Below are 8,627 nucleotides of genomic sequence, written 5' to 3'. Positions count from 1 at the left end.
GACTGACACTATAGGATGAGTTCTACTCAAGTTAACTTTTTTTTGAATGAGACATAACTCTGCTGGTGCCAACAGGGTTGATGTGGTACAAAGATGGTGCAGCAAAAGGAAAATGAGATCTGCCACTGTGTGCTGTGTAAGCCAAAGCCTCAGAGTCAAACAGAAGTGTTCCTTTATATAACATTAATTAGGCATCTGCTGAAAAGAAGATGAGTTATGAGAATTCTTGAAAAGTGGTATCATTGTGGAATACCTAATATAGAGTACTTCTCCAAGTAGAAACATATTTCTGCTCTTTTACAGCAGAAATATTTCTCAGAGAGCTTTAGGCTGCCGTAGCAGAGAATATAGGGGTGCAAATCAGCACTGATCTCTGGAACACTTGTGATGAAAACTGATGTGGGTTCAATGTGCTCACTGGTGCTATATTGACTTACACCACCTGAAATTTTTACCTTGCAAGTAGGACTGCACCTGGAGTCAAATTCTGCCTCGCTATCCACATTCAAGGTTGAACATATTGATAATGAAAAAAAGGGAGCTTTCTCAACACAATCTGTCCATGGACACTCCTAAAAGATGGAGAAAATAATTTTGTAAATTAGATTTTACCGCCATTTCTCACACAGTGTACTATATGACTCCAGGAACAGAACTGAATCCAGTGAAAAGAGATCACCGTTAACAGAAAGCAGTAATAACAGTATCAGATTAGGTATTTTTAGTGGTAAAGATTTAGCAGTAGAGAAGTAAGCAAGAACATGCATAATGCTGAGTAAAAGAGAACACTCTTGGGAAAGAAATAATTTATTTTTAAATATGCCTCCAAATAGCCATGTAATATTAGCACATCCTTTCAACTCGGGTCATGGCTGCATTAAGGTTCCTACCCAGTCAGGTCAACCTGTGGGTATAAATATATGCTTTAAGTTATGTAAACACCATCCAATCCTACACCATCCAATCCTATTTGCATTGTCACTCTATGACACGAAATGCTATAATGACCTCCTTTTAGTTTGTCCAGTGCTATGTATAAAACAGGCTTAGGTCCTTTTCTTGTTAAGGAGGTCAGCACTCTTAATGAGCTTTAAGCATTCCCAGAGAGTCTTGCAATATTGCAAGACATACCTGGCCCCAGGCAGGACAGTTATGGCTCTGCCAACACCTAAGTGGTGCAGACAGATCCCATGTGACAGGTTATGTAACTGAGCTGGGCTTTATATGCCCCGGGACCCAAAGCATGTAAAGGGCTCGAGGGAGAAGAGCATCAGGTGAGGAAAAGATGTTTGCATGCTGTGCTTCTTGGGGTACTTTTGGCATTGTAGCAAACAATATTAGGCTTAATCTTATGCTTCATTAAGAGGTCGATTTGTAGTAAGTCCGTGGGATTTAGTAATGATTTGTGTGTTCTAGAATTGAAGGGGCTGAAATTCTACGAAGACTCAGAAATCATGATGATTCCTCTCCGGAGAATGACACCTGGGTATATAAGGTTGTTGCAGGTATGAAATTATGTGGGTTTGGGGTTTTTTTCTGCTTTTAATTGATCTTCAAAGTACCTCTGTTTCTCTTGACCAGCCTGATTTTATTTCAAATTATTGCATGACCAACCCAAGGGAAGACTTGTTTCTTGTGGGCTAACTTACATAACAACACAAAGAAGGCTTAATTAAGCCTCTGCTGAAAGGCAATTGAATTATGATATATCTTGATAATTGGTATCATGGTGGAATACCAAATGCAGAATACTTGGAAGGAGTTTATGCTTCTGCAGTGCTAAAACAGAAACTGCTTCTCCATAATTTTCTCTTTCAATGGCTTTGTGTATTTGGAGCAGCAGGAAAATGTTAATGGGAAGAAGGATGATGGCTTCCTCATCAACTCAGATGAGCTGTCAGTGAAACACTTCAGCCAGCTTCCATGGCTGTGATAAAGAAACCTCAGTCAGTGATGCACTCTGGAACACAGGGGGACATTCAATCATTATATGAAAAAAAAATAAAAGCAAGCATAGAAAATGCTTTAAAACAACTGAATAATTGAGACTAAAGCAGCCAAGTATATATATATATATACATATATATACATATGTATACCAAAGTAGAACATCTTCCTTATTTTACTACATATTTTGATATTTACAGTGCATCTATCCTTTCTGTGGAAAATGTCACAGCTCTTAAAAATGTGATCTGCATCCAGAATCATAGGCTATAGTAGCTGAGGGATGATGATTGAGTAGTTGAGAGGCTGAGCTAAAGATACTGTGTTTCAGACCTAGCAGTGAATTTCTTTCATACTTCCCTGTATATCTTTTGGTATCACCCTACGTAGTAATTCTGTTTGGAATTTCCACTGTCTTTATTCTACTGCTGAAGAAACCCTAGCTAGATACATTGATCAAGATCAGAGCACTCAGCTCTGATTCTTTAAGCTCTATAAAAACTGGAATATGGAAGTGAAAATCAGGCTCCTTGGAATCTCTTGCTCCTCTCAGTGGTGCCATCCATGCTTTCTGTTCACGGATTGCAAGGGAAATCATTAAAAACATTATTTGAGGCCTAGTCCTCTTTTCATGTACAAAAACAAAATGCACCAACTAGAAAGACACATGATATGTTTTAACTTGAAGAACTAGTGTGTATTGGAATTTGTATTTTGCTCTCTAGAGAGTCCATGCAACAGTGTTTCTGCTTCTTGGTTAGTGTATCATATGCACTAGGCAAGCAACAGTAACTTAATTTCTTTTCTGATTGTTTTTCAGATAATAGGTAATTGATTTTTTTTTAATCTTTACTTTGATTGTCTTGAACGAAGACTTTGTGTCTTGGTTGTACTTGACAAAGTGACTGTGTTAAAACTTGTCTGCTTGGTCTAGTCTTACTTCTAGAGCTCATGAGCGGTGTTCGTAGTCCCTTTTAGCCTTGCTTTCCTGAATTAATACCTAACGTTCAAGGGAGCATCTCTGTGTTAGCAGCTAATCTGTGGGAAGGAAGAAATCTTTGCACTTTGCTGAACAAGAAAGTTCCTTCTCCTTTATGCCTAAGCCTCCACACTTGATTCATCTCTCCCTCTCAGCACGGTAGCCACGTGGAACCCCATTAAAGTCACCAAAATCAACAGTTGCAATTGAAAGAAAAATCGTATCAGAAATGTGTCCTTTCTTTTGCAAACTGATAAAATGGGAGGCCGTCCAAAACATGCAATAGTTTGTGACAAATACTCTTCAGCAGAAAGCAGAATCGTACTATGTTAAATGGCATGGAGAAGAAAGAAGTGCTTTGTAGGTTCCAAAGACCTTCTTTTGTGTTGCACTCAGCTGAATCAGCATGTAACTTGCCCTGTTTCTCCCACAGACTCAAGCTGCAGCAAAAATTGTTATCAACCCATCAGACACAGCACTGCAACGGGCGGCGTTCCTCCTGGGAGTGTTTGGGATCAGTATATCCAGCTACAGCACTCATCAGCTAACTCAAACAAAGAGATTCCCCTTGACCCCTTAAGCTGTGTTGGGATGTGACCCAAGAAGTCCAGGCTTATGTCAGTACTGCTGATGAGTGGCTTTTCTGCCTCAGTTACCAGTGTGGAGGTAATGAGACACTTTGCAGTCGTGACTTCTACGTGCAAAGTTAAAAAGATGGAAGAATTCCAGACATCTTCAAGAAAGAAAAAAACTGCTATCAGAATCATCAGATTTCCAAATAACAAAAACCGTCTGAAAATACAATGGACTTCTTTTGTTATCCAGTGTATACACAGAGAGAGACCTAAAGGTATAAACATGTGGTTACATTCAGAGTAGGTGTAAACAGGTTGATGGGGGTGCCGTGCTTCAGGAGAATTGCACTGCATTGCAGCTTTTGCAAATTGACTCTGATGCAAAGACTGGTTTTGAAAAGAAGTTAAAGGCAACATATTCCTCTAATAAGAGTTAGAACGAATGAAAGTAATCTCCCATTGACTCTCTTCACTATTCTATCTAACTAGATATGTACATTTGTGTGTATTACAGAATTTGTGCACTCTAGCCTTTTTTATTGAATCTTAAACATTTCCTGATGCCTTTTGAGTAGCAATGTCTGTGTATGTAACACAAGCTGGTAGTCTTCTGCCACAGCAGAGATGGCCACAGGCTACACCAGCCATATGGTGCTGGGAAAGGCCCATGGCTCCAGACCAGATAACTTCATAACTCTGTACAGTAACTCTCTGTTCTAGAAAGTATCAGTAAAAATATTGTGTTGGGTTTCACTGTGAAGTTACACATCTGATCAAATTCCTCTGCAAAGCCAACTCATCCCATAATATACATTTTGATTAAAATAGAGATTAAGCTTTTTTCCCCTCCTTCTCCGTGTTTTTTTTCTCACTTGGTGCAATAGCTTATTCAAGAATGCTCTTTTACTATTGGTTTGCATTTTTCCAACTGTTTCTGATGTTTTATGTAAACATAGCTTTGTGGGCTCTTCTGTACATATGTTAGCATTTAAAATCCTTTGTTCTCAGTTACTAAATACAAATATTATTTGCGGTTTTTTAGTGTTTAAAATTATTGCATCTGTCAACAGTGTATATATTCAACCACTAAGGGGCATCCTACACAGCTGAATATTTTGAACTCTTCAGGTTGCTCATTCCAACATTACAAACCACAAATTGAATCAGGCTGAAATTTTTACTTTTTTTTTTAAACTGTTGTTTCCTCTGTATCCTTTTTTCTCATCCCCTCCAAGAAATGTCTCTCCTCTCCCACAGCTCTTGTAAACTGAAAATGATGAGAAAATCAGCATTTACAAGGTCATTTTTTCCAATGTACCAGGTCACAAATTACCTGCATCTTGTATAGACTTCTGTTTATATTTAAAAAATCATATAATGCAATATTCCAACTTCTGCCTTCCCCTACAAGAAATGAAACAAAATACTTGAACCCCTTGACAAAAGTAAAAATGATACCTCTGAAAAACATTCAGTCACATAGACTTACATTACACAGTGTGACCCCCACCAGCACCCTCAGTATGCCACAGTTATGGCTTTTTAATCTATTTATATGATATTGGGCAGCTGCAGTTCTGTTAACTGATCTCCTGCTCCCATTCAACACAAAGGTAAGACCATTAGCTGTTTTCAGGGCCATTACTATGCTAATGCAAAACTCTTCTGTTAGATGAAGGCTAAGTGCAATAACAACATCATTTTAAGAAGATACACTAGAATAAAATAAATGATAACTTGGCTGTGAGATGTTCTAATTAGAAATGATGCTCATAAGGTATGTGTACTTTTTCCACGAGAATTGCTTTGGATAGTTTTGAAAGCTTTATTTAGTACCAGGGAAAATGGCCAGAGGACAACACAGGCAATAGGTACATTGAGTGTGGAGAGACTCAATAAAGGTATGAGCCATAGGAGCCTCGGGAAAATACAGTGAAGCACCAGGGAGATGTAACTGAAATTATTTACAAAACACATTTAAACTTGCTGATGGTGAATTTGGCTTGGGCTGAAAATCAACTTCAGGTGAAAAGTTGGCACTGCATCCAGCAGAAGATGTAGGCACAGGTATCTAACCTGTCTGTTCCTGCAGAAATCTACACCTAATATGTCAATTTTCTGAAGTTCAGCTGTCAACTAATGCCAAGCACAACAGACATCCACGTGCCCTTCCCTTTTGCTGCTGTGGCTCCCTGGAAGATCTGCTTTCAGCCTTCCCCTCAGCCAGGTGAGGCTGGGGTGTGATTAGCACCCAGACATCAAAACCTTGTGGGGTGGCAACAACATGCCCATCTTCTCATCCTTCCTGTGGCTGGAAGCATAGTGATGGACTGGAGGCTGCCCAGAATATGACTGGAAGCTAACATCTCCTGCTGTTGGTCAGAGCAAATACTCTTTGGCAGAGGAAGGTAAGGCAGCTGCACAGATCTCCCACAAAGGAGCCTGTGGCACTGTACCTTCCCTCCTCATGTTCTTCTGAAGGATCAGTGTGGTCCCATGGGGTCCCAGCTCCTAAAGCAGGCTAGCTCTAGGAACCTGTCCCTGCTCTGCATCCCCTACAGCAGGGGGCCCAAACAGGCAATTAGGATAAACTAAAACTTTATCCTCCTAATTGCCTGTTAGCTGTTTGCCCCCTCCCTGCACTTGGTGTACCAGGGGTTTGGACTTTACCTGTGTTTGCCATGTTTATAGACATCTAACTCAAGCCTCCAGGCTCAGTATGTGGCTGGTCTCCCAAAATCTGAGTAGGATACCACTCTGTGTTGCAATTCCCAGATGTGCCTGTGAATGTTCTCTTCAAAGCTCTGAGCATGCCAAACCTCAAGCATATGTTTATGTCCTATTGAAGTCAAAGAGGGTTTAAGGAACATCCTCACATCCTTTGCCAGACTGAGGTATTTAATCTCTTCCTTGATCTCCCCCCAAAAAGTATTTACATTTTAAATATATTTGCACTTTTGTTTATATGGCTTTTACATCAAAAATGTTGGCAATTCATCAACAACTGAATGCTGATGAGAGTCAGGAGCCTGGTGAGCTTGGAGAGGTTAATGCTGCATTATTTAGTTTTAAGAAACAGCAGCAATGGATTTCATTTGGCATATAAATTATGTTTGAGGACTTAGGCTCCAGGAATTACTTTTTACCTACCCTAGCTTGTAAAAATATTTAAATAGAAGCACTATTTAAGCTAGTAAATATTAGACTTTCTTTATAAATACACTTAAAAGCCATTTAATAAAAATTATTATGTTGGTTTTACCTCTAATATCAGACAAATATAGGTCAATATCTCTTGATGCTGAACAATGGTAACTCAACTAATCCACTTCTAGCAGCAGTAACTTCTCTAGCCTGAATTATGTCTTGATATATCAAGTTAGTTATTTTATTCTTTGAGAAGGAATCACAAGAGATTTTGTAGCTGTTTGATTCTTATGCCTGAGTCCACTTCCTAAAGGCAAGTGAAATGAAAGTATTAAATAATCAGAAACTCAAACATAGTTTATATTCTCTTCAAATAGATGTAGCATAGACTGGAGACTTGTTTGCGATAAATGGCATTGCTAGTGAATATCACAGAGCATTCAAGCTCCCTTTCACATATATACTCAGTTATCTAAAGCAGGATTTCTGTCTTCTTCCATCAGGACAGGCAACCAAGGACAGTCACTCAAGGTAGCACTCATCTACTAGTCAGGGAAGTATAAAATAAAGGCAGTGTCTGACATATTTTCATGCATCTCCTGGAAATTATTTTTCTGCATGAAAATTACTGCTCTAGAGCATTACTTATCTCTAAAGTTAGAGCTGCAGATTGTGCATCTCCTGATATATCACAGACCAAGAAGACAAACTTGAGTTTGCCTTAACAGTGAGTGGAAGCTCCATCACCTCCTAGGTAGAGGTAGTGTCATCATGCTACTGAACCCCTAATTTGTGTATCAAACTAAGAACAGAAGGCAAACAAGCTGAGAAACCCTTCATTTTAGACCATGCATTTTTGCTAGTGCTAGATGCATGGAAGTCTGGCCTCAGCTGAGGTTTCAGGTGCTGCCATAGTGGTAATTAGCAAATTAATAAATTAAGAAATAAAACTGGGGCACCGATGCTGCATGGGAGCTTCCTTCTTGAGATGTTCTGTGTCTGAAATCACCTTTTCAACTGCAAATTGTGCAGTGGGTTTATCAGTGGCAAAGCTGTATGCCAGTGTTAATTCACTTCCCTGGCCTCAGTTGAACGTGGCCACAGAGACTTAACAGAGAAATAGTTTTACCTGTGCAGTGCAATGGTGCTTGCATATGGATATGTTAGTAAAAAAACAAACAGAAGAAGACATTAATGCTTGTCACATCTTTTCCAACCTTGGATAAAAGGCCTTTTCCCCTCTTAGTTATGAGTAGTCAATGAGAACACAAAATAACACCCTAAAGAAGTATTGTCTTTCATATGACTTTCTTGTTATTCTTCTAAAACTATCACAATTTAATAAGGTAGCTGAAAGGTAGTTTAATCAAACAGCAGATTAATAAGGTTCCTGGGGCTACATTCACTTCAGCTTTTAACTAAGTGTATAACCATGAGCTATGGAGTGTCACCGTCTTTTAATCAGTGCCCCTGTCTCTGCAGTGCATGTGTTTGTAAGCATAAAAACAGCCCCAAAGGGCCCAGAAAGACATGTTTCTTCCCCTCCTTAGCAGCATTCTTGCAAGTGACGTTTTTAAGAACACAAAGTGACTAAAAGCAATAATCCATACCTTTTTGAAAACTTTTAGGAACTTCATGTGATCCACAGCACCACACTGATGAGGTCCATCCTACAAGGGAGACACTGCAGTCAGAGTAATCAAAGGAGCTGTCTGATGCCATGCAGGGTGAGGGCTTGAATTAACTCTCAGTGAGTGCTTCCGTGTATTTTCCTAAGAAAGATCAGAGAACCAGCTCAGCTGACATGAACAATGGAAAGTTTGGAAAAGTCTGTGAGCACTCTTAACTCCCACTACACAGAGTAGAGGCAGGTCCTGGTGAGGCCACCGACACCCTGGCACCTGGCAGCAGCTTGAAGCTGCTTCACAATGAGCTGAAGGAATGTGGATGGTTTCCTTACATGTCAAAGTACTTGGTGT

General features: G+C 39.6%; 1 long non-coding RNA gene across 1 annotated transcript; it reads left to right on the top strand.

The window, feature by feature from the left end:
* The first annotated feature begins 346 nt into the window (after positions 1 to 346).
* On the top strand, positions 347 to 4,330 carry LOC127466839 (uncharacterized). Its single transcript, XR_007902882.1, has 3 exons — positions 347 to 703; positions 1,417 to 1,505; positions 3,360 to 4,330. It is a non-coding gene; the product is annotated as an uncharacterized LOC127466839 (long non-coding RNA).
* Positions 4,331 to 8,627: the final 4,297 nt, after the last annotated feature.

The sequence above is a fragment of the Manacus candei genome, unplaced genomic scaffold, assembly GCF_025592945.1.
Source record: "Manacus candei isolate 608988 ecotype Guabito, Panama unplaced genomic scaffold, ASM2559294v1 h1tg000011l, whole genome shotgun sequence".
Classification (NCBI taxonomy): Eukaryota; Metazoa; Chordata; class Aves; order Passeriformes; family Pipridae; genus Manacus; species Manacus candei.
This window is presented reverse-complemented; position numbering and strand designations above follow the sequence as displayed.